The following is a 27423-nucleotide window of genomic DNA, read 5'->3' as shown; positions in this document are numbered from 1 at the left end:
CTCCACCACCACCCCCTTCAACCAACTCCTCCCTCCTCCTCCTCTCTCCACCCTCTTCCCTCTTCCTCCTCTCTCCACCCTCTTCCCTCTTCCTCCTCTCTCCACCCCCTTCCCTCCTCCCTCCTCCCTTCTCCCCCTCCTCCTCCTCCTCGTCCTCGTCCTCCTCCTTCCACCTCCGCCCTCGCCCTCCCCCTCTAAAAAACCCACTCGTCGGCCCTCGAGCGCCACACGCCACGAAGGCACCACCCGCCATTAGACACCATGCGTCGCAACCACCATTCCTTAGGTATCGTGTGCCATCGAGCATTGTGCGCCCCCATGTGTCGCGCGCCATGCGTGTCAAGGCGATGCCATCTACGCCGTCGCAAACGCCAGCCACCGCTATTCTTGCTAAAATCATGTCGCCACCGCCGTTGCTTCTTGAAAATTATAGCATCGCTCCAAAAATCACGCAACCTCGCTTGTAAATCGCCGTGTAGTTTGGTTAGCCTCTAGAGAGAGAAGAGAAAGAGAGAAGAGGAAGAGAGAGAGAGAGAGAGAGAGAGAGAGAGAGAGAGAGAGAGAGAGGGTAGGACTACCTAACCCTTAGGGTTAGTCAAACTAACCATAGTATATTAGGCTAGGCTAGAGTCCCAAAAAAAAAAAAGAGAAAAAAATCGTGCAACCTCCTTCGTAGATTGTCGTGTAGTTTGCGTAGCCGAGAAAGAGAGAGAGAGAGAGAGAGTGTGTGTGTGTTAGGGTAGGACTAAGTAGCCCTTAGGTTAGTCAAACTAACCATAGTATATTAAGTTAGACTAGAGTCCCCCCCAAAAAAGTCTCTATCTTAAAAGTGCTCTTTTTTTTCCCATCGTCAAGGTCTCGTATCTTGGCCATTTGTAGACCAAATCATACTTGGTTTGAACCCAAATTTCATGCACGCATATATCTATATCAAACAAAAATTTTCAAGTCTTTTTACCATTGTTTTGGGTCTCAGTAGTCGCCACTACGTAGGCATTGATTTTGACTCATCGATTGCATATATTTTGCCATGGAGGACCTAAGGATTGAAGAAGAAATAGAAAACGACAATGCAATTGCAACAACAACAATGGCAGAAGACACTTTGGCAAATTGAAAATGCCAAAGTACAATCGACAAGGGAATCGTGTCAGATTCCTTCAACTCTTCGACGCAGCATGTTGTGCTGGAGGCAATCAATCAAAACGAAACCAAAGCCCCCTAGTTTTCGATGGCCCTAACCGATGAGGCCTCGGAATTGTACCTCGACCTTCTCGTATAAGAGAGAGCCACATGGGCACTGCTATCTTAGTAGTTAATAAGAAGATTCCAAACAGAAAGGCTACAAGATGACCCTGCATTGCAACTAGGAAGTATGAAAATGCGCAAGAAAGAAAAGGTCAGAACATACTTAGTAAGAATGAAAAGATTAATAGCAACATGTGTTCCCCGTCCGGACGACAAGTACCTCATAGTATGGTTCATCTCTAGACTGAAAAAAACCATTCGCAAGGACATGAACAATTCAGCAGCAGCTATGTGCATTTTAGTGATGCTCATGAAGCTGCAATTGACATTGAAGATGGCATGACCGATTCTGACAGCGATAGTGATGACTATAAATCAAGTCATTGCGACAATAAATCTTCGAAGAAGGGAAGCACTTCCACTAGGAATCGCACCACCGAGGACAGAGTGGAAGCCATGGCCCTAAGAGTAAAGGGAAAAATGATGCAGGCCATAGACCAAAAGTTGCGTGTCTCTCAACCACCACACTACCCACGAAGAGAGAATGTTTGGTGCCCACACTGTATGGCCAAGCACATGGCCAATGAGTGCCCAATCCTGAGGAACAAACTCAACCCACCAGAAGTGGCTCAACCCCCACGGTTATGGTGTGCCATTTGCAATGTTGCAGGCCATGATGTAAATACTTGTTTCTACAATATGAGGGTAGCACAACCCCGGCCCCGACAATACCAACAGCCGTCAATCCCAGTATATATGTAACCAACACTAGCACCTAATGCACAAGTGCCACGGCTCAACGCCCTCTCGGTGAGGACACAAGTGCCTCAACTATTGAGAAATCCCAATCCTTTGCAATATCCTCGAGCTCTCAATCTTGCTCTAGTAGTTCCACTGCAACAACTTTGACTTGAAGAGCTGAAACTATAATACGAGTATAAACATGAGTACCCAATGTACTACATGGAAGATACAAAAGAACTCATTCATGTATATGCAAATCAAGTAAATCCGACCACATACCGAACACCCATCAAGTGTTTCAATTGTGGAAAAAAACACCGCATTGCGGAATGCCCACACAAGGGTAACCCCGTTACATTTCAACCTGTGTGTAGAGAGTGTGGAGTTGGGCATGCATGCATGGACTGCCCATTAAGAGCAAAGCCTCAACCAACCAATGAAGTAAAACCTGATGTACCCTTGGGGATGATTAGTGTGGAAAATCACAGTGTGGCTACACAAAGTGTGGTATCACAGCCAGTCTTGATCATAACAAGGCAGTAGAAAGAAGTGGCACGGAGAAAAATCCTTTCCACTAAAAAAGCAAAGAGCCCTATAGCAAAACAAGCCTTGCCAATCCCACAACTTAGTGAGGCCATGCCCAAAACATCTATGGACATTGCCATCCAAGAATCAAAGGAAGAAGACCCCAACACTGAAAGTGAGAAAGCTCGTTATCAAGCCTTGAAGCAATGGGTACAACAAGAGCAAGAGATATTTGAGACAGACAAGATAGCAGCAATAGAGGTTAGAGCACCCTTATCACCCAGCGTTAACACAGTGATTGATCCCAACATCTTCCTAAGGGAAATGGAGCAACAGACAAAACATCCCCAATTGGATGGTACTGCACTAGCCAGCTTGATAAGCTACCTCGTCATGATGCCAATTGGAACCTTACTAAGAAATTACCCTAAAATGTGGAAGAGTTTCAAGGGATGGATAGAATCTTCACAATACTTCCCCCCACCCGAAGAAGAAGATAAGGTTATTTCAGTAAAATTTGGTGCTAGGGATGACATAAAAAATGTAATCATCCCGTTGGAGCATAAAGCCTTTGGCCAATACCCTGCAATAGTGGACGACGGAGCCGATGTAAACATTTTAACAAGAGATCTTCATGAAGAATGAGACCTACCTCTAATGCAGAAAGCTACATTCAACATCCGCATAGCCAACCACACTAAAATGAAGCCACTGGGCATCATTGACAATGTGCCAACAAAAATTGTTGGAGTCAGGTTCACTCTCCAGTTTACTATCTTGGATCTTCCCAAGGGATCCACAGTGTACCAGATTGTTGGAAAGACCATGGCTTCACGAAGCTTCGGTACTCCATGATTGGGACACTGATTGAATCACAATCCAAAATAGAGAAACCACTATCAAGGTCAGTTTAGGAACACGAGCCATCAAACTTATATATCCAGAAACTTTGAAGACACTTCTTCCACTACAGCCACCAATCATGCATCCCCTTTACCTGCAAATGTATTGAAACCCTTAGAAGGGGATATGCAAAGTGACATCAAACATTGGATACATGCATTGGCCACAACAGATAACTGTAAAACAACACATCCAATGTTGCCCGATGTGGATGCCCAAATGATCCAACTAGAAGCACCAATCTAGGATAACGAATCAGAAGAGCTAAGTGCCAGTCTTCATGGCAAGTGATGAGTGGGACAGTGATCCTGAAGGTAGGCCATAATTGAAGCTGACAGTGCAAACTTTGATTGGGACCTAGAAACAAAAGTCGATAATGCCACATTTGTAGGTCAAGTATTTGACAATGACTTAGCAATCCTGCAGGCACTCATGGCCTTAGAATACCCCGAGATGGACCCTCCAGCACTAGCCAATAGCAACCGTGCAAGGAAAAAGAAGGAGGGTATGCAACACCAAAAGACCAAGATAGAGCACTTTAATATTTCAAAAGAATGCACACCAGAGTGGTGAAATTGTATTTGACTAAGCCTACAAAAGCACCCGAGTTCCCAAATTTTGAATGGGATCCTAAAGGGCTTGAACGTGCATGTATGGCCGAAGAACCGCTCCTTGGGAGTGAACTCCTATTGAAAATACATCACTAGTCTCACAAAGAAAAAAGCTTCGCAAGTTCAAACCCAATGTGAGAATGAAGAGTGAAATGGTGAATACTAACAAAAAAGAAGAGCAAGTGAACACAACTGAATTGAACCAAACATCTTCCACAACATCTAGTGGAGCTAGCAACCAAGCAAGCACCTCAAAGTGCTATGAAGGCCTTAGGGAAGTTTCCGATTACTTCAAAAACTACATCAAGGGAGCAGCAACAATAGCAATACCCAGGCCAGTGAGGGAATCAGAGCTTACAAAAACACAGAATATTGGGGATACCCCAGTGTATAAAAGACCAGCCAAGACAAGAAAAATGAATCTTGCCTTGGATAGAGAAGAAGAAAAGCCTGTATACATCGGCGAACAGCTCACTCTAGAAGAAGAAAAATAATAAAAAGAATTGCTGATGGAATATAGAGATTGCATGGCTCAGTCTTGCAAGGACATGAAAGAAATTTTCTCTGAAGTTGCAGTACATACCATACCGATTAGAAAAGGATCAAAACCTAAGGTATGTGGACCCTACAGGACAAATCCCAAGTATGGCACCCATGTCTATGAAGAACTAGAAAAGTTACTGGATGCAGACCTTGTCCATCACCTTCCAGCAATCTGTGTCCGAGATTTGAAGAAGCATCCCCACTTCCCCTTCTGTCTTTAAAAAAGGCCCATTCTTCCAATCTCACATTACCTGAGACATATGAAGAGCGGATTCTCTCCACAACATGCTATAAAGGCTTAAACATCAAGTATATACCAGACCGTCGTACTGCCTGTCTACTTGCTCTAAAAGTAAAACATGCACCCCATGGAGGCACAGACCAATAACCCGTGCAATCCTGTACTGTCCCCTTTTAAATTACAACATCCATTTGAACATGAAACCCTAGGGTACTCCATGGAATCCACCCTTGTGTCACTGTCAACAACCACACACCTGGAAGATTCCAAGCACTCCATGCTTTCCTTCACCTTTACAAAGGTTTCTGACTCCTTGTCGACCCACATCTCAATGTCAGTCATCTTCACTGTGGCTTCTGGGTCGGCATATCTGACCTTAGTAACACATAGAGATGTCACCAAGAACAGTTCTTTGATTACCACATTAGCTTTGGCTTTTGTGTCACCCTCTGAATCTGAGTCGAACTCCTCCTTGTTTTTTGGATCCGCCGCCTTCTTTCTGCAATCCTTCGCAAAATTGCATGGAGTATCACAATAGAAGCACTTCTTCAGCTTCCTCTTGGAAGTGTCCTCATCATCTCCAAATTCATCCTTCTTGGACTTGCCACTGTTCGGCTTTCTCTTTCCTTTTGCCAGCGTAATCCTTTGCCAGCAATGCCTTGTCATCTTTGTCATTGTTGTAGAGATTCTCCCTAGCTTCTTCCTAGAGAAGTAATGGACCCAACTCCTCAAAAGTCAGAGGTTTGTCCTCTGTTCTACTGTCACAGTCGTAACGAAGCTTTTGAAACTCCAAGGTAGCCTCCTCAGTACCATCAAGGCCAACTGGCACAAGTCCACCTTCTGACCAACCGATGCTAGTTTATCCCTCACCACGTGAGCCAAATAGTATGCCTCTTCAAGAATCACAAGTCAACAACATTGACGACTCCACGGCTCTAGGTCACAACTCCCAAATGTCTCTAGTGGCACCTACAACAGACTGCTGTTCAGGAAAGAGATCAAACTTCCACATGGATGCATGGAAGTCAACTATATGACCAATACAAGGAAGACAATAGCACATTCCAGATTATACACCATCACAGTCAACAATTGCAACAATGGTCACAGTTATTTACTGCCATGGCATCAGATGAGCAGGAAAGAGAAATGGAAAGACAGATAGTCCCATCACTCAAAACCAAGTTGCAAAGTGCCGAAACTGAAATTTGTAAGCTGAAGGAAAGCATGGCCGAGCAAATGCAGCAACAGCTCCTTGTTCAAAATGCTCTAGCAGAAAGTAGAAACGAGGTCTCACAAGCCACGATTTTTCTCCATGAAAAACACCTACAGCTATCTAATGCCTTAAGCAGAAAGGAAGAGATGCAAGTCACTTGTGATGATCTAAAAAAGAAATGGTGCACTTAACGAAATCCTGCTACTTAAAGAGGATAAGATCCATGCCACAATAGACATAAACAATGAGTTGCAACACAGCCTCAAAGAAGATAAACATCAAATTCAAACACTAGAGAAGGAATGCATAGCATCAAGGGAGACACTTGTGAATGCCAAAGTAGAATTGGATGCTGAAGAACAAGAGATACTCCAACTCCGCGCGCTTAATGATCAATTGCTAGGGCAGCCAAAAGCAACTCAACAATTCAATAATCTAAAGCTTGCATACACCTCAACAATAAAGAAAAGTGCATAGAGTTGCAAAATCAAAAGACAATAATTTCCAAGTTGGAACTTCAACTACTAGGGCAAGCTGATGACAATACAGATGGGTCAGCACTCACTACATTATACCAAGAGCTTGTTGCAGTCCTCCAGCAAGAGTATCACCTTGAAGGAAGAATACGCATTCAGTGGAAACACTTGCAAATTAAGATGTTACATGCAGTATCTGGTCTTGATTGGACCAGGCCGGTGAGCACAAAGACTCTTCGGGATCTGTGCCAACAAATGGATGAAGACGAGAGAAATGTGTTCTGTCTCTCAGTGCATGCAAATCTCATACGGTTAAAGCCTGATGCAATATTGCTATATAAGCGCTTGATGGAAAGCCCCCTCTTCGTGTAGTAGCCGGCCTCCTATCCTTACTACAACAATCACCATCACCTTCCTTGGGATATAATGCCAAGAAAAGTCCTACATTAAAGCTGACAATGCCTACTAGAAGCGACAAAAATCTGCCACATGAATATGTGCTCTACCTTCAATCTAATTCCCCCCATCTTGCCACTCTCTTTTCTGATCTTCTCAGATCCCTCCCTAACTGTAGTACCATCCTCCGTACCTTTCCAGAAATCCATGCTAACTCATTTTCCTCGCCATGCCTCTCAACACAACCTCGTAATCCAAGAATCTAACTCCTATCATATAGTAAATGCCTTTCTGCTATGGAGACAATTCAGCATTGCTTATGGATTGCAGACAAGCGAGGATCGTTTGGAAGGGGATTGCTAGGATTTTCAGCTCTTTTGCTCTATCCCTCTTCTTCATGACTTGGGGCTCATTTCCATGGCTTTCTCTTTCGGGGCCTCGGGTCATTTTTTAGAGACATGACTCATTTGGGTCCTTACGATCATATGACACTTAGTCGAGTCATGTTCTCTAGATGGCATTCCTGTCTTTCCCTTCAGGGCTGTTCATGCCTCAGTGGACTCTTCTTGGGAGATACCGGCAAGCATATCAGCGTGGCACATTTGAAGAGCCAGATGCACAAAGGCTTTGGATGGATCACAGGTCCACCCCTCCCACAGTTTGGCCAATATATGGACAGTCACTATACATACACTGATGGCCATCTGGACGAGTATCTAGGGGTAGCTTCAATTAGGAGAACTATTTTCCTCAGGAAATGGAGGGGCTCCCCCTTTTTCTGAGACTTCCCCAAGGTTGAAGTGGCATTTTCAGCCAAAACCTTAGTTATTTTCTACCTCTTTTTTAGGAGTTTTTTCTCATGCATTGCATGATGTATTTCCACCTTGAGCTTGCTCTTGCAAGGTTTATTCATACTTAATGAAAGTCTATTTTAGCCCCCCCCAAAAAAAGTGCCCTTTTTTGATTGTTAGTGGATACACATGGGAGGCAGCATTAGGAGACACTCAGAGTATGTGGATTAGGAGGAGTGGTAGTACTATAAGATCATCTCTCATTGGGATGATCTCCGAGAGGCATGATATACATGCCAATTTTGGATTCGGATCTAATGCCCTTCTCAAGAGTACCTCTTCATTGCAGTATGTTACTCCCCCCGGGCCCAATGAAGGGATGTGTTTGTAAGGCTGAGACTACCCGGATTGCATTGGGGTTGGGGCTACCTGGCAAAGGCTGTGGGAACTAGACCCATGGAAGGATGGGGTATAGGGGGGCTATGTTGATTGCGTGGGTAATTTCTACTAAAGCTACTGCTAAGGAGTGGATAAAAATTGCAACATATATGTGTCCTTCCAAAATCTCAAACTATAAAGCACATCCTCTACCCCTAGGTCAAGACTCAAGGCCTCACGGTCAATAGTTGGGCCAATAGACTTGGAATATGATGGGTGTACATTCCAATCCTCTTAGAACATTGCAAGAGGGAATTCGCATAAAAAGACAGGCAATTGTTTAAAAATAAAGGGAACCCATCACGGTGACTCATTAAATTGTGCAAATACATGAGAGCATAGTGCCTAGAAACAGCATTTTTGGGCACCTGAAACAGTTCACCATTTTTGCGCCGTTTCCGAAACCAGAAACAGCGTTTCGGACAGGCCTTTTTTTCTTTTTTTCAGTTTTGTGCTTTTGCAATGCCTTTGGAATTTATCCAAGGAAACGTATGCAATGTAAGAGCTTGTAGACACCAATGCTCAGCTATAGAAGAAAAAGTACCAGCACACACACACACACCTGCCTCAAACACCGAGTAAGAAGTTAGAACCACATCGGCGGGTAGGGCAGTTTTTGCTCTCCATCTCCGGCATCTCCTCTTTTACATTGCTTGTAGACACCAATGCTCAGCTATAGAAGCAAAAGTACCAGCACACACACACACCCCCGCCTCAAACACCGAGTAAGAAGTTAGAACCACATCGGCAGGTAGGGCAGTTTTTAATCTCCCTCTCCAGCATCTCCTCTTGCTCTCCTCTCATCCTACAACCCCCCTCTTAGCCCGCTACCCCTCCTCCCTGCTCTCCTCTCTAGCATATCCTCCTTGCTCTCTTTCCCCATCCGTACCTCTCTCTCCGTACCTCGTCCACACCTCCGTACCTCGTCCGCACCCCATCCGTACCTCCACACCTCGTCCGTACCTCCGTAGTACCTCCGTCGTCCGTACCTCCCCCCGTCCGTACAGCCTGTCAACATGCAGCAAGTACCATACAATCCCATCATCTGTACCTCTCCCCCCGTCTGTACAACCCGTCAGCAGGCAACTAGTACCGTACCGTCCATCAACAGCAGCCATACCTCTCCCTCCATACCCGTTAGAAGCAGCTAACTAACCCTAACCCCGAGTTGGGCTAAACCCCCAACCCAACCCCGGGGTCAGGTAAAGCTAGGGGGTTCAAACAGACAGCTAACTATGGACTACTGGCCTACCCTCTCCTCCAAGTCCCCCTCAACTCCCTCAACTCCTTCAACATCCATCAAGACTCGGTACTCTACAGTTGCAACCATGACACCCTCTCCATATGCACGGGATTACCAACAAGAAGGCTCAAAACGACAACCCATCCTTGGGCAACACGATCAGATTTTTTATCTGCAGCAGGTAGTGAGAGAGCTACGATTGGAACTGGCAAAAGTAAAGGCTCGACTTCACATTCTGGAAGGGCCTGGTAAGCAAGTAGTAATTGATGAGGCTGTAAAATCTTGTAAGGATTCCCCCCTTACCCCGCAACTAGTCTCTACAATCAAAGATCTTGTTCACACTGAAGTACAAACTGCTAAGAAGGAAGTGATTGTGGAACTGGACACCAAAGCATGTAAGCCAAATATTCAAGCAGAGATTAAAGAACACGAAGCTAGATGTGATAATGTGTTGAAGATTAGAATAGGGGGACTACCAGAAGATTGGTACAAAGAGGAGGACACATATAGTGAAATATTGACAAAGATCAAAGCAAGCTTGCCCAACATTGAATGGGTGGATGATGATGAGCAGGCTGATGACGACTCCAGGCCAGCTTCTATTTTGCACTGTAAAGGTCATGCAATCCTTACACTGAAGTCAAAAGATATGTGGATTAAGATTCTTCGACAATCTTACAAGATTAAGGTAGAAAAGCTTACACAGGCTCAACTTAAGATTAAGGCAACTGAATTAGCTAAAGTCAGGGCTGCCGGATGGATGGAAAATGGGCAGTTTACCGTGAAGGCGTAGCACCAATTAGAGAGTTCAAATCAAAACCAAAAGACTCTCAGTCTTAAACTAATGTATGGCTAATTACTCTTCCAAACTATCATGTAGGTATTCTAAATAATGTGGGTGGCTTTTTGCAATCCTTGGGAGCTTGCCATGTGCCCTCCCTAAAGCAGATGTACTAGAGGGTTTCTTGCTGTCCCATAGATCTTTTGGTCTCCAGTGGACGTTAATAGACTTTCTTTCTTTCTTTCTCCTCAGCCCTTGCCCTCTCCTCTCCTCTCCTCCTTGCTCTCCTCTCCAACCTCTCCTTCTTGCTCTCCTCTCCTCTTTTACGTCACAACCTACTTACTCCTAGCTTTTCATCAAATCACGGGCACAAGCACAAAGATTGTCCTCCCAGCCAACCTCGGTGGTAGTAAGCTCTCTCTCTTCAAAATCGTTACGTTACAGCTCTTGCTTACGAAATTTCCACCAAGCCAAGTCCCAAAATTCCCTAGATGGATCTAGTATGCCACATGTCTTCATTTTAGGGTCCCTCCTTAATGCATCATTTACCCCTCTCTTGGGATATCATTAAAACCATTTGCCCCTTGGCACATTTCATGCATTTAGATCCCTTAGCCTTAGATCCACCTAGTCTAGTGCCATGTCACCCTCACCAAGGACCTTGACCTTGATTCCTTTTTTATCATTTACATGAAGTCCAAACAAATATAATACAACATTGATCCTTTAAAGGAAAATGTCGATTGACCCTTCCGAGGTCATGTTACATCGACTTAAGCGTAACATTCCTTCCCTCTTCAGGCATTAGCGTCCTCGATGAGAAAGTCTAGGAATACTCTCCGTAACTGGTATACGGATTCCCAGGTAGCTTCTGATAGAGGTAAACCATGCCATGCAACCAACACCGTGGGTATCTTCCGATTGCGTACTTGCATTGTTCCTCGGTCCAGAAATCCTGTTGGTTTGCGTCTTGCATTATCCTCTATCTCCTGAAACAAAACAACACCTTCGATTAGTGAGTCGCCTATATGCAAAATTTTCTTTAAATGAGAAACATGAAACACTGGGTGCACCTTACAACCCTGTGGCAATTCTAATTTATAGGCTACCTTGCCTATTCTTTGTAGAATTAACCATGGCCCACAATATCGAGGTGATAACTTAGCACACTCTCCTGCAGTCAAAGACTTAGAGTGCGAAGGAACTCTGAGAAAAACTTTTTCTCCTTAAATTCTCTAGCGGATCGGTTTTCATCCGCATACGCCTTAGTTCTATCCATAGCTTGGCGGATGTTAGCTCTCGCAAGTGCTAGCATCTCCCGCATCTGAACCACAAAGTTCGCAGCACTAGGCACTTTCTGAGGTATTCCAACTATAGTTGGATTCGTTTGTCTATAACCATAGTTCAGCTGAAACGGACTGAACCCTGTAGAGGAATGTTTTCCATCATTGTAGGCAAATTCTAACAATGGCAACCACTTGTCCCGTGTATGTTGCCTCAATGACACATATGCTCTAAGCATATCCTCTAAAATTTGGTTGATTCTTTCCGTCTGACCATCCGTTTCTAGATGATCCCCACTACTCATTCCCAACTTAGTCCTTAGTGTCTCAAACACTGCAGTCCAAAAATGACCAGTAAATTTGACATCCCTGTCTGACACTATGGATTTGGGTAATCCACGCAAACGAAATATATGTCTAATAAACAAATCCGTCACTTGCGGGGCACTAACTGACTCTCTAGTTGGAATGAAGTAAGCCATCTTGATAAGACGATCAACCACCACAAGGATAGAATCATATCCACCTTGTATCGTAGGCAGACCTACAATAAAGTCCATGGAAATGCTCTCCGACCTACCTAGTGGTGTTTCCAAGGGTTGTAAAAGTCCGGGTGGCTTCACCCGCTCTGCCTTACTTGACACGAAAAACGTGTCAAATATTAATGAATATGCTTTTTCATCTTTGGCCAAAAGAAATCTCGTCTCATGAGATCATATGTCTTCTAGACTCCTAGATGTCTCGCACATGGGCTATCATGGCATTGTTAAATGACTCTCTGCCTGAGATCATTCTGATTAGATACTACTACCTTGCCATTTCTTTTCAACATACCATCCCTTATGGCATACCTTGCATAAGTTTGGCCTTTTCTAGATGCCAAGTCGTCCTTTTCCCCGGGTTTGAACACATGAGTCTTAGGCCAAAGGCTTTGGACGAACTCGTCCACCTTTTGAGTTTCTCTAATCTCGATCATTAGAGCACTCTCTAATATGTGAAACTCATATTATGCATAATGCGTGACAACGCATCAGCAACTTTATTATCCTTCCCTCTTCGATACCGAATCGTCAAGTTAAACTCTTGCATGAGTTCTGCTCACCTAGCTTGGCCGCCTCTCAAGTCAGGTTGTTTACAAAAATGTTTCACAGTATCGTGATCAACATCAACATAAAACTCTGACCCATACAAATAATATCTCCATGTTTTCAGAGCATGGACAACAACATACAACTCTAATTCATGAGTTGGCCAATTTCATTGAGAGGGAGAAAGCTTCTTGCTTTCAAAGGCTACTGGCCTTCCCTCTTGGAGAAGAACTGCTTCTACCGCAATGCCACTTGCATCGGTTTCAAGAAAAAACGGTTTCTAGGAATCAACTATTTTTAACACCGGTCCTGAGACCACAGCTTGTTTTATGGTGTTAAAACTTTCCTGTTGATTCTGTCTCCATATAAAAGGTACTTTATCTGAGGTCAAATCAGTCAATGGCGATACTATTTCGGAATATCCTTTGATATGCCTTCGATAAAATTGGACAAATCCCAAGAATGATCGCAAAGCGGTCAAACTCTGAGGGATTGGCCAAGTCAGTATCGCAGCCACTTTCTTTGGATCCATTTCTACCCCCTCAGAAGTAATTATGAATCCTAAATATTCAAGTCTTACCATACACAGTATAGTTTTCTTTTTATTTATATAAAGACTGGCTTTCCTCAAAGTACCGAACACTATTCTTAAGTGTTCATGATGCCCAGTAATACTTTTACTGAATACCAGAATATCGTCAATAAAGTGTACTACAAACTTTCTTTTTATTTTTTTCCAAAAAAGAGACTTCTATTAAGTAAGAAAGAAACCCGCTAGAGCAAGCTCTATGCGGAAATACACCATGCTAAGCATGTAATAAAAAACACCTCAGAGGAATGAGGTAGAAAGAAACCAAGGCTGAGGCTGAAAATGCCATCTCAACCCTATAGAAGTCTCAGCAAAGAAGGCAGAGTCTCTCCAATCTCTAAGAAAAGTAACTCTCCTGGAGGAGGGTGCTCGAGATGATCCCTGCATGGTCGCCCAAATGGCCATCAGAGTGTGTATCCTATATATGTCCAAGTACTGGCCAAGATCTGAGAAGGGTGAACCTGAGAACCCTCCAAAGCCTCAGTGCATCTGTCTCTCCAAATGTGCCATGCTGCAATGCTAGCTAGCATCTCCCATGGAGAGTCGACCGAGGAGTGAGCAGCCCTGAAAAGAGTGGCCGGAACATCCTCTACAGAGCACGAAGGGTCAGCTCTGAACTTGGACCTCCAATGGTTTACTGCTATCCCACCATGAATAGAAAGCCAAAAGAAGAGAGTGATTTTTCTATTCCGGTGGGATTTCCAGAGTCTCTGCCAAAAAAATCTCTGCGAGTTAGTAGGAATCTGAAAGTTCTCCCAATGATGAGCTTTGGTGGGCCTCCAACCCCTACAGTTGAGCTGGAATTTCCTAGCATTACTGACCGTATAACGAAAGAAGGGGATGCCCTTCTCTCGGTGCCCTTCATCTATCCATTCCCATTCTCCAGGGTCCCACTGCAAAAACTTACTTCGGACACCTCCATAGAGCCACACCCTCCATGAGCCAAGGGCGAGGAGAAGCAGGTCAAGATCCAAGTACCACTGTGAAAGAGAGCCATGCTCCATGAAGCCCACTATCCTGACTGGCTGAAACGGTACCTCCAACAAGATATCGTCTGAACATTCCGCTTTGGAGGTAACCCATAAGGTAACTCATCCCTAAAACAATCAGAGAACTCCTCTATTATTTGATCAGCTAGCTTGGCCATCTCTCCATTTTGAGCAACATCAGTGCTAGCCGAAGAATCATCAATTGGCTCTACCGATGCTGTACAAAGAAACAAAAACTCTTCTTGAGCTTTTCGAATTTCCATTACGGAAACCAACGGTCCTTGAGGTATATTTTTTTCACCTCATAAGACATACAACACATCATTCATCTTGATTTGATAAATGTGCTTTTTCCAATGTATGGCTGGATTCTTCCTAGAATGCCAAGCCTTACCCAGGGCTATGTCTGCATGAGCAAGCTTAGTCATTTCAAAATCAAGCTTCTCAGCATAGTCCTGAATTCGAAGCTCCAACTGGGTAACCCTTTGGTCCCATACTTCAGTTGAACCTCCATCTACCATTCTGACTGTATATGCATAGTCAAATGGGCTAGTCTTTAGTTTCAGCCTCTTTACAAGCTTGGAGTTAATTACATTGTGCATTGATGTTGAGTCAAACAACACAATGACATCATGATTAGCTACTTGCCCTTTCATCTGAATTAACTCCGTATCATTAAGGCTGTATACCCCGTTGCTGCGGACTTTGACAGGATATTATCAGGTGCACTAGTTACGAACTTAGCAACAGACACACATAACAAAACAGATACTGACCTTTGAGAAGATCCTGCTAGCTGAATCTGCATCTGTTCTGCTCTGGGACTTCCCTCCATTTCCACGTCGCATTCTGAGACCACCATCTCAGCCATCCGACGATCCTTGTTTCGTGGACAATCTTTCCACTGATGAGGCTGAAGGCATCCAAAACACAAGCCTTCTCTCCTCGCTTTTTCCCTTTGCTCTGGGTTCAAAGAAGACTTCGCCGGGCTGCCATTGGTGTTACTTTTCTTTTCATTCCAATGGTGGTACTTGATTTAGGAGTCTCAACTGGTTTCGCCTGCTTGGCTTGACCACTAGGCTGTGAGGCAATCCCTTTGCTAATCCACTTCTTCTTAAACCCAGTTTTCTTCGGGTACCCATACTAAGTCCCAACCTGCACAAACCCACTTGGTCTATTCCCTTTTGCATCCTCATAGTTCAGGGCTATGGCAATTGCTTCATCTAGCGTGTTTGCATACTTAGCCCGAACTTCCATCTTAATTCGATCATTCAATCCAAAGATAAAATCTTTTACTTGGATTGACTGAGGTAGAGGTTCATCAACCTTCATTACACTTGTTAGAATTATTGTTATAATTTAGCAGTGACCAATGTAATGTAACAAGTAGGTTAGGGGCACTTTTCCCTCATTTTAGAGGTTTTTTTCCCTAACCACAGTTAGTTCACTGACTACGGTTAGTGAAGGATAAGGTTTTGTCACTTAGACAAAACCTATCCCACTCTTCAGTTGTAACACACTCTTCTATTGCAACTATTGCTTTCAGCTCTCACTCTCCGACTCACATTTGGTATCAGAGCAGGACCAGCCCCCGGATCTACTCCTACTGCTTGCCATCTTCTGTCACTTGCTTGCCACCATCATCTCCAAGCCCTTTCAGTCACGCTATCAATCGTACACTTAGTACGGACTAGTTCCATACAGTCGTATAGGTACTTGCGCCGTACACAGATCTACAACGTAGCTTGTCTGTACATCCGTACGGTCGACCAGCTACTCGTCCATACAATTTGTATGTTATTTATGCATGGGCTGTGCTGCTGCTCCATTTCGTACAGCCCCACGCCTGCAAGCGTTGTACACTTATCCGTACCTGCACGTGCTGACAGTGCCATCCGTACGCACAGTCACTCCTACAGCCCCTTGTTGCGCACGTGATAAGTACAGCAGGCCGACCTGTTGTAATTGTTTGTATGTACAAACATGTGCCTAGTCATCGCCATCAGATTGGATACTCTGTTGTTCAATACAACTGCTATACACAGGAGCTGAACCCGTCCGTACAGCCTGACTGTACATTCCGTATAGTTCTGTACTTTTGTACGGAGTGTGTCATCAGCTGTCTCCTCAAGCCTCCGTGTGCATTCAAGGTCTTCTTGTAGGAGCATTTTGCAGGGAGCCATTCAAATTCGAGGCAGATTTTTGCTTTGCAGGCCATTTTGTGGGCAGATTTGGACACATTTTGTGTGTGGGGAATTTTGTCAAATTTAGGGCTTTTGTATTTGTTGCAGAGAATTGCAAAAATTTGGGGCTTTTGCAATCACATTGCAATTTTGTAGTGAGTTTTGGGGCTTTTGCAGGTAGAGTGCAATTTGTGCAGCATTTGGGGCTTTTAGACCATTTGCCCCTTTCTGGTTGCAATTTCAAGCCACAAATTGGGGCTTTTGTGTGGGGAGAGCAATTTTGCAGCTTTCAATTCACACTGCCTTTCTGTAAGTGTTTTGAAGAACTTTTGGCAGGTTTTGGGAGAGATTGGATGCTCTGGCAGATTTCTGACAGAGACATTACAGAGATTTGAGTTGCATTTTCAGCCAGTGTTTGGCTGTAATTTTTTTTGGGAATTGTGCACTCCATTCCCAGCAAGGGAATTCAGATTTGCATTTGCTGTATTTTCTTTCTCAGACTTGGCCTAGCAAAATCAGAATGATTTCCAATTCAATGGTCTCTCACAAGAGGATAAGCTGGATGGTACTAACTACTCCCTCTGGAGTTTTATGGTACGCAACATTCTGATTTCCCATAATTTGTGGGACTATGTAAATGGGGATGACATCCGGTCAGCAAATGTGGCACCTAATACCCCTCCCCAGCAAGGAGGAGGCAGAGGTCGTGCACAGGGTACAGCTGCAGGACAAGTTATTGGTGCAGCTATACCTACCACTCCAGAGAAAAAGAGATGGGATTCACGTGATGCTTTAGCTTTGTCGTGTATCTCTCTTTCAGTGAAAAGATTCATCATTCCGCATATCCGGTTGTGTAAGACCTCAAAGGCAGCATGGGATATTTTGGAGAGCATGTATGCAGCTCCGAATGATGCCAGGGTGTCTTTTTTGAAAAGAGAATTGTCTCATACACATATGGAAGAGGGTGACTCCATGTCAGTCCACCTCACAAAGCTATAGGATTTACAAGAGCAATTGTTGAATATTGATGAGATCATTCCTGATTCAGAGATGATTACCACTACTCTAAATTCTCTTCCTAAGTCTTATCTCAGCTTTCATACCTTGCTGAATTTGTCATTGAGGGGGGGTACAAATCCTCTCAATTTTCACGAGTTGATAGGACTTCTGTTGCAGGAAGAGCAAACCAGGAAAAACATGGCTTCACGAGCAGGTGAACAGGCCATGCTTTCAAAATTCAAGCCTGAAGGAAAAGGACAAGCAAAGACATCAGCAAATCAGCCTTCCAGTGGTTCAGGACAGCCTTCTCAAAAGGCTAAGGGTGGTGATGCAGGTAAGCCCAAGAAGAAGGGAATATGTCATTACTGCAAAAAGCCAGGTCACTACATTGGAGAATGCAAGAAGAGGCTTGCAAAAGAAAAGAAAAACAGCTCCAGTATGGCTGTTTCAGATTCAGCTCCTCATGCATCTGACAATGAGCAAGCTACAGCCAACTTTGTGGAGCACGATTATGCCTTCTTGTCTTGCATTTCAGACTCTCAGTTGGCTGCTCCGGATATTACAGCCACTTGTAATGATGACTCTTATGCTTTTTTGACATGCAGTTATGATTCTTCCAAGGATGCATCAGCTTTCAGTGTCAATGAGACACAAAATACATGGTATTTTGATAGCGGTGACTCAAAGCATATCACTTTCAGGAAGTGTCTTTTCACATCTCTGCATCCACCTCCCGTTGGTAAAAAGGTCACATGTGCCAACAACTCCTCCTATTCAATTCGTGGTACAAGAGAAGTTGAACTTACAGCCATTAATGGCTCAACATTCAAAATTTCTGATGTCTTGTATGTGCCTGGTATCACAAAAAATCTACTTTCAGTGTCCACTCTTAACAGAGCTGGATTTCATGTCATTTTTTAAGATGACAAGTGTGCAGTCCATGACAGAGAGAATGACTATGCCTTGATACGTGGTCTTTTTCAGCTTGACATGTATGAGAAAAGACCAGCACATGCTCTTGTAGTTTCCACTCCTACTGCCTATGCAGAATGCGGAGTTATGGCATGCCAGATATGGACACATGCATTATGGCAGCTTGATGACACTTCAAAACATGCTATGGTTGATGCATTGCCTCCTCTTGAAACACCTCCTCGACATGCCTGTGAAGGGTACATTCTTGGTAAAATGCACAGATTTCCTTTCAAGAAGGATGGATCAGTAAAAGCTGTTCGAAAATTACAGCTTATTCATAGTGATGTCTGTGGTCCCATGAGGACTCCATCATTGGGTGGTCATCTTTACTTTGTCACTTTTATAGATGACTACTCCAACTACACTTGGGTTTATGGGCTGAAACGCAAATCAGAAGTGTTTATGGTTTTCAAACACTTTGCAGCCATGGTTGAGAATGAATCAAGACTCAAGATACAAACATTACGCACAGATAGAGGAGGGGAGTATTTGTCTGTAGATTTTGATGCATTTTTAAAAGACAAAGGCATTGCACATCAGCTTATAGTGAGGCTAACCCCTCAGCAAAATGGCAAAGCTGAGAGAAAAAATCGTACTCTTATGAAGATGGATAGATGCATGCTAAAAAGCAAACGATTGCCTCACAAATTTTGGCTTGAAGGTCTCATGTGTGCCAATTATGTTTTGAATCGGGCTCCCACAAAAGCTTTGAAGACCAAGACTCCCTATCAAGTTTGGCAAGGGAGAAAGCCTTATGTGGATCATTTTCGTGTTGTTGGATGCCTTGCATATGCTCATGTGCCCGTTGAGTTTCGGCATAAGTTGTCTTGATAAGGCAATCAAATGCATTTTTGTTGGGTATAGTGCAGAGAGCAAGGGCTACCGTCTCTACAATCCTGTCACACGCAAGATTATTGTCAGTAGAGATGTTATATTTTCAGAAAATTCAGCTCACACTCAAGCTGAATTTGTTATGCCTACTTCTTCCCATGATGTCTTTGAGGGATTACTACCCATTGCCTTGGGTTCCCCTGCTGATATATCTGATGCAAATCAAAATTTCCAGATACCTCCACATGCTCCGATCCAGCCACAGGATGTCTTACCACCTCCACAAGCAGTGGAAGAGGTTGTTCAGCAAGAAATTGCAGATATACATGCAGCAAAAACAGTTCCAAATTGGCTGTTACAAACTCTCAGAGAGTAAAATTGATGCTCCATTACCTGGCAGAATTCGTAGTGCAGTAAGGCATGGGGAGGGGGAGCTCTTTCCGTTGAATCAGCTTATTGGGGTACTCTTCTTGATGAGGAGGAGCCTGAGACATTTGAAGAAGCACAGGATAATGTGCATTGGATGAATGCCATGCACGATGAATTGCAGTCCATTCAGAAAAATCACACATGGAAAGTTGTCGATTTGCCACCAGGTAAACATGCCATAGGTACACGGTGGGTTTTCAAAGTCAAAAGAAAGCTAGATGGGTCCATTGATCGGTACAAGGCAAGGCTGCAAAAGGATATGCTCAGAAAAAGGGCATAGACTATGAGGAGACTTTTGCTCCTATATCCAGAATGACAACTATCCGGTCAGTTATAGCCATGGCTGCAAATTTTGAATGGAATGTTCATCAGTTGGACATTAAAACAGCTTTCCTTAATGGAGACTTGTTGGAAGAGGTTTATATCAAACAACCTCCGGGCTTTGAAATTTCAAGAAATGCACTTCAAGTATGCAAGCTGAATAAAGCTTTGTATGGGCTGAAACAAGCCCCACGTGCATGGTATGCCAAAATTCATGTCTTTCTGACCAGCAAGGGGCTGCACAATAGTCCAACTGAGAGCACCCTCTACATCAAGAAGGATGGGGGGGATATTTTAGTCATCATTCTTTATGTAGATGACTTACTGCTCACAGGGTCAAATGACGATAATATTGCAGATTTTAAAGCTGAATTGCAGACCACTTTTGACATGTCAGATTTGGGGTTGCTACACTTTTATTTGGGGATCCAGTTCACTCAAGAGAAAAGTGACATCGTTATGTCTCAATCCAAGTATGTGCAGAAACTCTTGGACAGATTCAACATCAAGGATTGTAAGCCCATAGCTACTCCCATGGAGCCGGGGCTGAAGCTTACAATGCATGACGCAGGTGAATCAATTGATGTCACACTCTACAGTTAGGTTGTTGGATGCCTCATTTATCTCTGCAATACACGACCTGATATTCAGTTTGCAGTTTCTCAGGTGAGCAGATATATGCACAGCCCAAAGACTATGCATCGGCATGCTGTAAAACGCATCTTCCGTTACTTGCAAGGTACAAAGTCTTTTGGCTTGATGTTTCCCAGGGGAGGTGACTTGCAGATGCATGCCTACAGTGACTCAGATTGAGCTGAAGACTATGACACTAGGCAGTGGCAATTGTTTTTTTTTGGGCAAAGCTTGTATTTCTTGGTTGAGCAAGAAACAGTCTACAATGGCTACCTCCTCATGTGAAGCTGAGTACAGAGCAGCTTTCACAGCGACAGTTGAATGTGTTTGGCTGCGTCGTTTATTTGCTGATCTTCATCTTTCATTGGAGGGTCCTTCTCCAATTCTCACTAATAGTCAGAGTGCTATTGCAGTGGCAAAGAATCCTGTGTTTCATGCTCGCACGAAGCACATTGAGGTTCACTATCACTACGTCAGAGAGAAGTTGCATGCAAGAGAGATCAGTATGATCTATGTGTCAACACATGACAATGTTGCAGACATTTTCACCAAAGCACTTCCACGTGAAAAGTTTGAGGCATTTCGCAGTGCCCTAAACTTATCTCCTTTTGGTGATTGATCATTTCCTTGTACATGACATTGGCACTGCAGGGGGGTGTTAGAATTATTGTTATAATTTAGCAGTGACCAATGTAATGTAATAAGTAGGTTAGGGGCACTTTTCCCTCATTTTAGAGGTTTTTTCCCCTAACCACAGTTAGTTCACTAACTACGGTTAGTGAAGGATAAGGTTTTGTCACTTAGACAAAACCTATCCCACTCTTCAGTTGTAACACACTCTTCTATTGCAACTATTGCTTTCAGCTCTCACTCTCCGACTCACAATACTTTCTCTGAATTTATCAGTGTATTCCGCCACTGATAAATTTCTCTGACGAAGGTTTCGATATTGATCCCAAGCTCGGGATGCTTCGTCAGGAGGTAAGAAGTGTTTTCTAAATTCCTTTTTAAACCCCTCCCAAGTAGTGGATGCTACTCCATCTTTCTGATGTCTTATCCACCACCTATCCGCTGCCTCATTAAACATATGGGTGGCCTCGCAGATTTTCTTCATATCATTCTTGATTTCACAAATGGCAAAGGCCTCGTCCCATTTGTGTAACCAGGTCTCAATGATATCGGAACTACGGTCAGACATCCGACCAGAATACTTTTCTGGCCTATAATTGGCAATATTAGGCACCTTAGCCCTCCTAGGCTCGACCGTATGAACACTGGACTCTGGTTCCATTGGAGATTTACCTTTCTCTTCACGGGATGGTCTAGCAGACATACTATGTACCATTTTCCTGAGCTCAGATTGCCCTACATTTGCTTGTAACTGCTGCGCTAAAATCTGTTGCAAGGCATCCTCTAACATTGCAATTCTACCAGATAGTGTATGACCTGTTGGGCGCGACACCTGCAGGGTCCGCTGGACTCCCAACTCTCCAGGATCCATCCTAGAAGCTTCTTCTTCTACTTCCATTTAGGTCGATGGGTGTTTTTTTTTTTTTTTTTTTTTGGTGAAAAAATAATAAAACACCGCTTGAAACTGTATTTACAAATCAAAAGCCCAACTTCCAAATTTACAGCTAACCAGGCATATATCACACTGTAACCAAACCCACCTTCCCCTATCCTATGGAAACTCCTGCAATCCAAAATAACTCAAACACAGAGGCAAATAAACTTAGAAGGCATAGAAAACCCCCTGGTCATTCATGTAGCATAGAGAGATCAAGTTGTTCCTGCTGTGGCTCAACTACACCCTCGTTGGAGACCCAAAACACCCCAGCTCTCACTTCAACAGTTATCGTCTCTGTTATCTGCATAGTACTTGTTGATAACCGAAATCTCCAAATAACAAAATGTCACAAGCAAGTCTCGTGACCACACAGTAGCTCTCTGCAGGTAGTCGTAACTCCAATAACCTCGCCTTCAAATGAAGAGAGCCCTACGCATGAAGGCAGCAGCCAACCCAATCCAAATATACGCAGCTTTTCCACATCTAGTGCATATCAGTAGTCACGACTGAATTTACGCATGGTAGAATGCGTCATCTTTCTCATTCCAAAGTGATCAATTCGATAACGAAGAGGACTGATCTACGTGACTATTTTACTCACGGACTTCGCACCGCAATCGACCCACGATACGAACGCCAGCCAATCCTATGATGTTCCGCTCCAGCCTTTGGTGTTAACCAAAGTTCCAACAGCTCGTCACAACGCCAACCAATCACCCTGTGTGCAATAACTGCCCCTTCGCGATGCCAAGAAGCCCTGAAGGTACCAATATGAACTTGCGACCGTGCGCGATCCGGATATCCTCCAATTGCAATGACGTCGTGGACAGTCAATACCAAAATACAATCGGTGCATCGTGTTATGCGTCGCCAAATTTGGACACCACACAGCCCTTTGATTAACAAATTGCCGCGATATTCTGCATACTCACAAATACCGTGGACAGTCGTGGTTTGAAGCTATAGGTCGAGTTGACAGACCACGACAATCACCAAACCTACGACAACGTCTGCTAACAACGACCCTGCGAGCAATACAACAGGTAACTCCAACAACTGTTCTTCAGCGACGAGCCCAAAGACGACGACCCTAAGCAACGTGCACAACAGCACAGCTACATACGATCATATCTCTTCCAGCTAGTCCCGCCCCACTTCTCATGATCCACCTGCAGGCTCTGATACCAAATTTTACGTCACAACCTGCTTACTCCTAGCTTTTCATCAAATCATGGGCACAGGCACAAAGATTGTCCTCCCAACCAACCTCGGTGGTAGTAAGCTCTCTCTCTCTTCAGAATTGTTACGTTAAAGCTCTTGCTTACAAAATTTCCACCAAGCCCCAAAATTCCCTAGATGGATCTAATATGCCACATGTCTTCATTTTAGGATCCCTCCTTAATGCATCATTTACCCCTCTCTTGGGATATCATTAAAACCATTTGCCCCTTGGCACATTTCATGCATTTAGGTCCCTTAGCCTTAGATCCACCTAGTCTAGTGCCATGTCACCCTCACCAAGGACCTTGACCTTGGGATATCATTAAAACCATTTGCCCCTTGGCACATTTCATGCATTTAGGTCCCTTAGCGTTAGATCCACCTAGTCTAGTGCCATGTCACCCTCACCAAGGACCTTGACCTTGATTCCTTTTTTATCATTTACATGAAGTCCAAACAAATATAATACAACATTGATCCTTTAAAGGAAAATGTCGACTGACCCTTCCAAGGTCATGTTACCTCGACTTGAGCGTAACATCCTCCTTGCTCTCCTCAGCCGTTGCCCTCTTCTCCTTCCTCTCCTCAGCCCTTGCCCTCTCCTCTCCTCCTTGTCCTTCTCTCAGGCCTTGTTGTATGACATATGTATTAATAATAATTACATATATAATATATATTTTGTTAACCTTAAAAACCGAAACTCCGCTTCCACCGTTTCTTCTGGTGCCCGAAACTCCGAAACACCGTTTCCGTTTCCCCGTTTCCGAAATTCCTGGGAACTATGCATGAGAGGTGCTCCAAGGTCAACTTAAGGGTTGACTATATCCCTCTCCTCTTTCAAGTATTTTTTGCCTAGTTTTAAAGATATCATCCAGCTTGTCATTTAGAGTCTGAGGACAAACTAAAGGAGTAAACCATGCCTTGAGAAGACATGTTGCATCACTACATCCAATCAAGACTATATTCATCAAAGGACAATTTGCCACTCATTGAGTTTGCATACGAGTCTTTTCATAGTGCTATGAACATGACAACTTTTCAAGCAGCCTATGGACACATTGGACGATCCTAATGAAAATAAGGGATGAGTAAACCAAGCCTTGGAAGAAATAAGACTCACTACATCCAATCTTGACCATCATCATGGAAAGAGCATTTGCCACTCACTGCAACTCTGTTCACAATGCTATTTGCATAACCCCTTTCCAAGCAAACTATAGGCACCACCCAATTTTGTACTACAACACAACATGGCCTTAGCTCTTCAAACAATTCAAGGAATGCAAGGACATTGTACTAAAAGTCAAGGAACATGTCCTTGCCTTTGCTTTGGGCAAGGTTCACTCTCCAAGATTCCATGGCACTTGTGCTAGAGGCTGCCTTCACATAGATAAAGTCTACAAGATAGATTGTCAATGCTTTGCTCTAGTCAACATTTGTCCTATTTATCCACCACTTGAAGGTAGCTTATTGACAGGTCTACGATGGTCAATGCTTTGATCTTGTCAATATATGTCCTATTTATCCATCACATGAAGGTAGCTTATTGAGAGGTCTACAATGGTGGATGCCTAGATGTTAGAGACAAATCTAGGAGTGAAGGTTACAAGAAGGGTCCACTCTATGGTGAGAGTTGAGAGCTGTGGTTACTCAATTCTTAATTGCATTTGCACTTGTATGAGGAATGGTTGCATTCACTCAAAAGGATCGTGGTCGATGCCTTGTATCACACTAGGTGACACTCCTTGAACAATATCAAATGCACATGCAGATGGCCCACTATCCCAACACGCGTACTAGATGTGGGGTATATTTAGGAACTAGTATTCTAATATCATTAATGAGCTAAGGAGTAGAAAAGAGACTATAATGATAACAGAACAAGAAACCATATTCCAAAATTTCTAAAGGTCGTTTTGGCGCCGCCCGGATGGCTCATCTGATCTATTCAGTCTTGGTGTTTCCCTACTTGGTTTAAGGGGGGTTTGTTGGCAGACTAGACCTCATAGGGGGGTTAGTCTAGAAAATTGTCATGCAACGTGGCAACACTCTATGCAGTGAACGGCATAGACATTTGACAAGTGGTGATGGTAGCATATGCATCCGATAGACATTCTTCATCTTGACATAGTCAAGTCTAGAGGTTTCTAAGAAGCTTTTTTGTAACCGATCGGCAAGCCCCGTAGGGATGAGCTCAGCTTAGCATAAGCAGAGTTTTTGTATGATTTGCATGATTGTGTTCTTCCTTTGAGTTTACATATCATTATGGTTCATACTGAGAGTGTGTGTGAGAGAGAGAGAGAGACTGTCGAATTCAATCGTATCGAATTTTCCAAGAGGCACCCTCTATGAGAGGGTTTACATTACACTTCTATTAATAGAACCCTCCTCGACATGAAAGAGTGTGTCAGGTTGTGTGCCTCATCGGTAATCTCATGTCAAAGGACATACCCTTTCACAAGTGTCCATCCATAAGTCAAAGGTCGAAAAAGGAATAGGCTAGGGAAAGTAACATCCCCTCCCACTTGAAAGAAGACCTTGGTAGAAAGGATGAAATAGTGTAGAGAAAATCACATCTGATGCAGGAAACACTGCTACAGGATGCTGGGATACCACTGCATGTACTCATCGGTCTGCAAATGAGCATTGAAATCATCAAGATCATGCCACTGAACAAAAACATCAGTGATGGGTCTCACAATATCGGTGATAGGACGTGCTCGAGAATGTATGCCTGGTCATCTTCAATTTAAAAGACATAGTCATAAGCATTTGGAACATCTTCATCAGTTGGAATATAAAATTCCAAACCAACGATGGTGTAAATCCATCTTATAGTTGAGCTGTGAGTGTTTCTCAAGGATGCGGAAAGGTTCATTGTATCATGGCCACAGCTTTGGCAGCATAGTATTCACTGCCCTGTAGCAATGTGGAGCCACATATAACAATGTCGTGTCACCTTCATTGCACTTCTAGATGGTGGCTGTGTGTATTAATTGAACGTTAAAACTGCTCTTTGTACTTTATTTCCACTGCAAATTTTGGAGTGCATTAAGTCCTTGATAACATTTTCTAATACTAGGTATCATTAATGAAAATATCACTATGACACAGTGACGGGCCTTGTAGACCATTGCAGACGTCATTGGCAAGGTGGGGAGAGCCCATAGTACTCCCTTTGGATTAGCTCAACTTGGTAAGGGATCACAAAACGGTGCTTCCTGTCATGTCTTTGTGGAAGGTGTGGCTTGGTTGCCTTAGGAGGATTCATCTCTATAGTGAAGGCTAACGAAGGCTCATTCTTGGAACGTCCACAAGGCATGCTCACCAAGGGCAAGAGGATCAGCTCCCCTTATCCACATAGTGCTATCACAGCATAGGATCTTAATAATGTGGCACAGTTTCAAGGCTCAATGTTCAATATTAAGCTGCACACATCACTATTCCACTGCTGCAACCATGTTGGATAGCATTTAGTAAGATCTCATGCACTTGCTCAAAGGCACGTCATAGTGCTGCCAAGGGAACTTTTAGGCACACTCAACGGTTTTCTGAAAGCCTAAAGGAAGGAATCTGTATTTCTACATGGATGCAAGGTATTAAATGGCAATACCTTGATGATTTACTGGCTAGATCTTTAATTCTGTATTTCCTTAAGTTGCTTTTCCACTACCTGCTGCCCAGTCAAAAAATGTGCAGCTAGGGACAGTTGTCTTCTACTTCTCTCCTTAGTTGCTTTGGCCATTACAGCCAAGACTTGGGCACAAGACCAAAATTATTTGTTTACCAATGGAGAGAGATTCTAACAGAATTGACATCCATGGCTGCCTCTCCTTTGGAATCATTACTGAGATCGTTTGCAATATCACTCTCCAAAGGAGATGCTGTGCATGACGCAGTAAGATTACTGCTGAAACTACTCACAGTTAAACAGTCAATATAACAGATCCACCAGAACCTCATACGCCATGAGATTGTGCTGGGATTGTGGTATTTCCTTTATTCTCACAGAATATGGTATCAAAAAAGATGTATTCTTCCTGTAAGTGGCTACACTTGGATTTAGCTCCGGATAGGTATGCACCAGCTGGGTCTCATTTCTGATGTATCGACTAATTCATGAGTTTCATAGTGCATGAGATTTCCTGATCATTCAATT

The 27423-nt window shown here is 43.6% G+C and overlaps 1 protein-coding gene across 1 annotated transcript in view; it reads right to left on the bottom strand.

The window, feature by feature from the left end:
• Nucleotides 1–27423, bottom strand: part of LOC147886710 (TatD related DNase) — a 187365-nt gene that overhangs the window by 117997 nt on the left and 41945 nt on the right. The window lies entirely within an intron of this gene.

Source organism: Dipteris shenzhenensis, chromosome 24, assembly GCF_047967505.1.
Source record: "Dipteris shenzhenensis isolate YYH24624 ecotype China chromosome 24, Dip_SZ_1.0, whole genome shotgun sequence".
Lineage (NCBI taxonomy): Eukaryota > Viridiplantae > Streptophyta > Polypodiopsida > Gleicheniales > Dipteridaceae > Dipteris > Dipteris shenzhenensis.
This window is presented reverse-complemented; position numbering and strand designations above follow the sequence as displayed.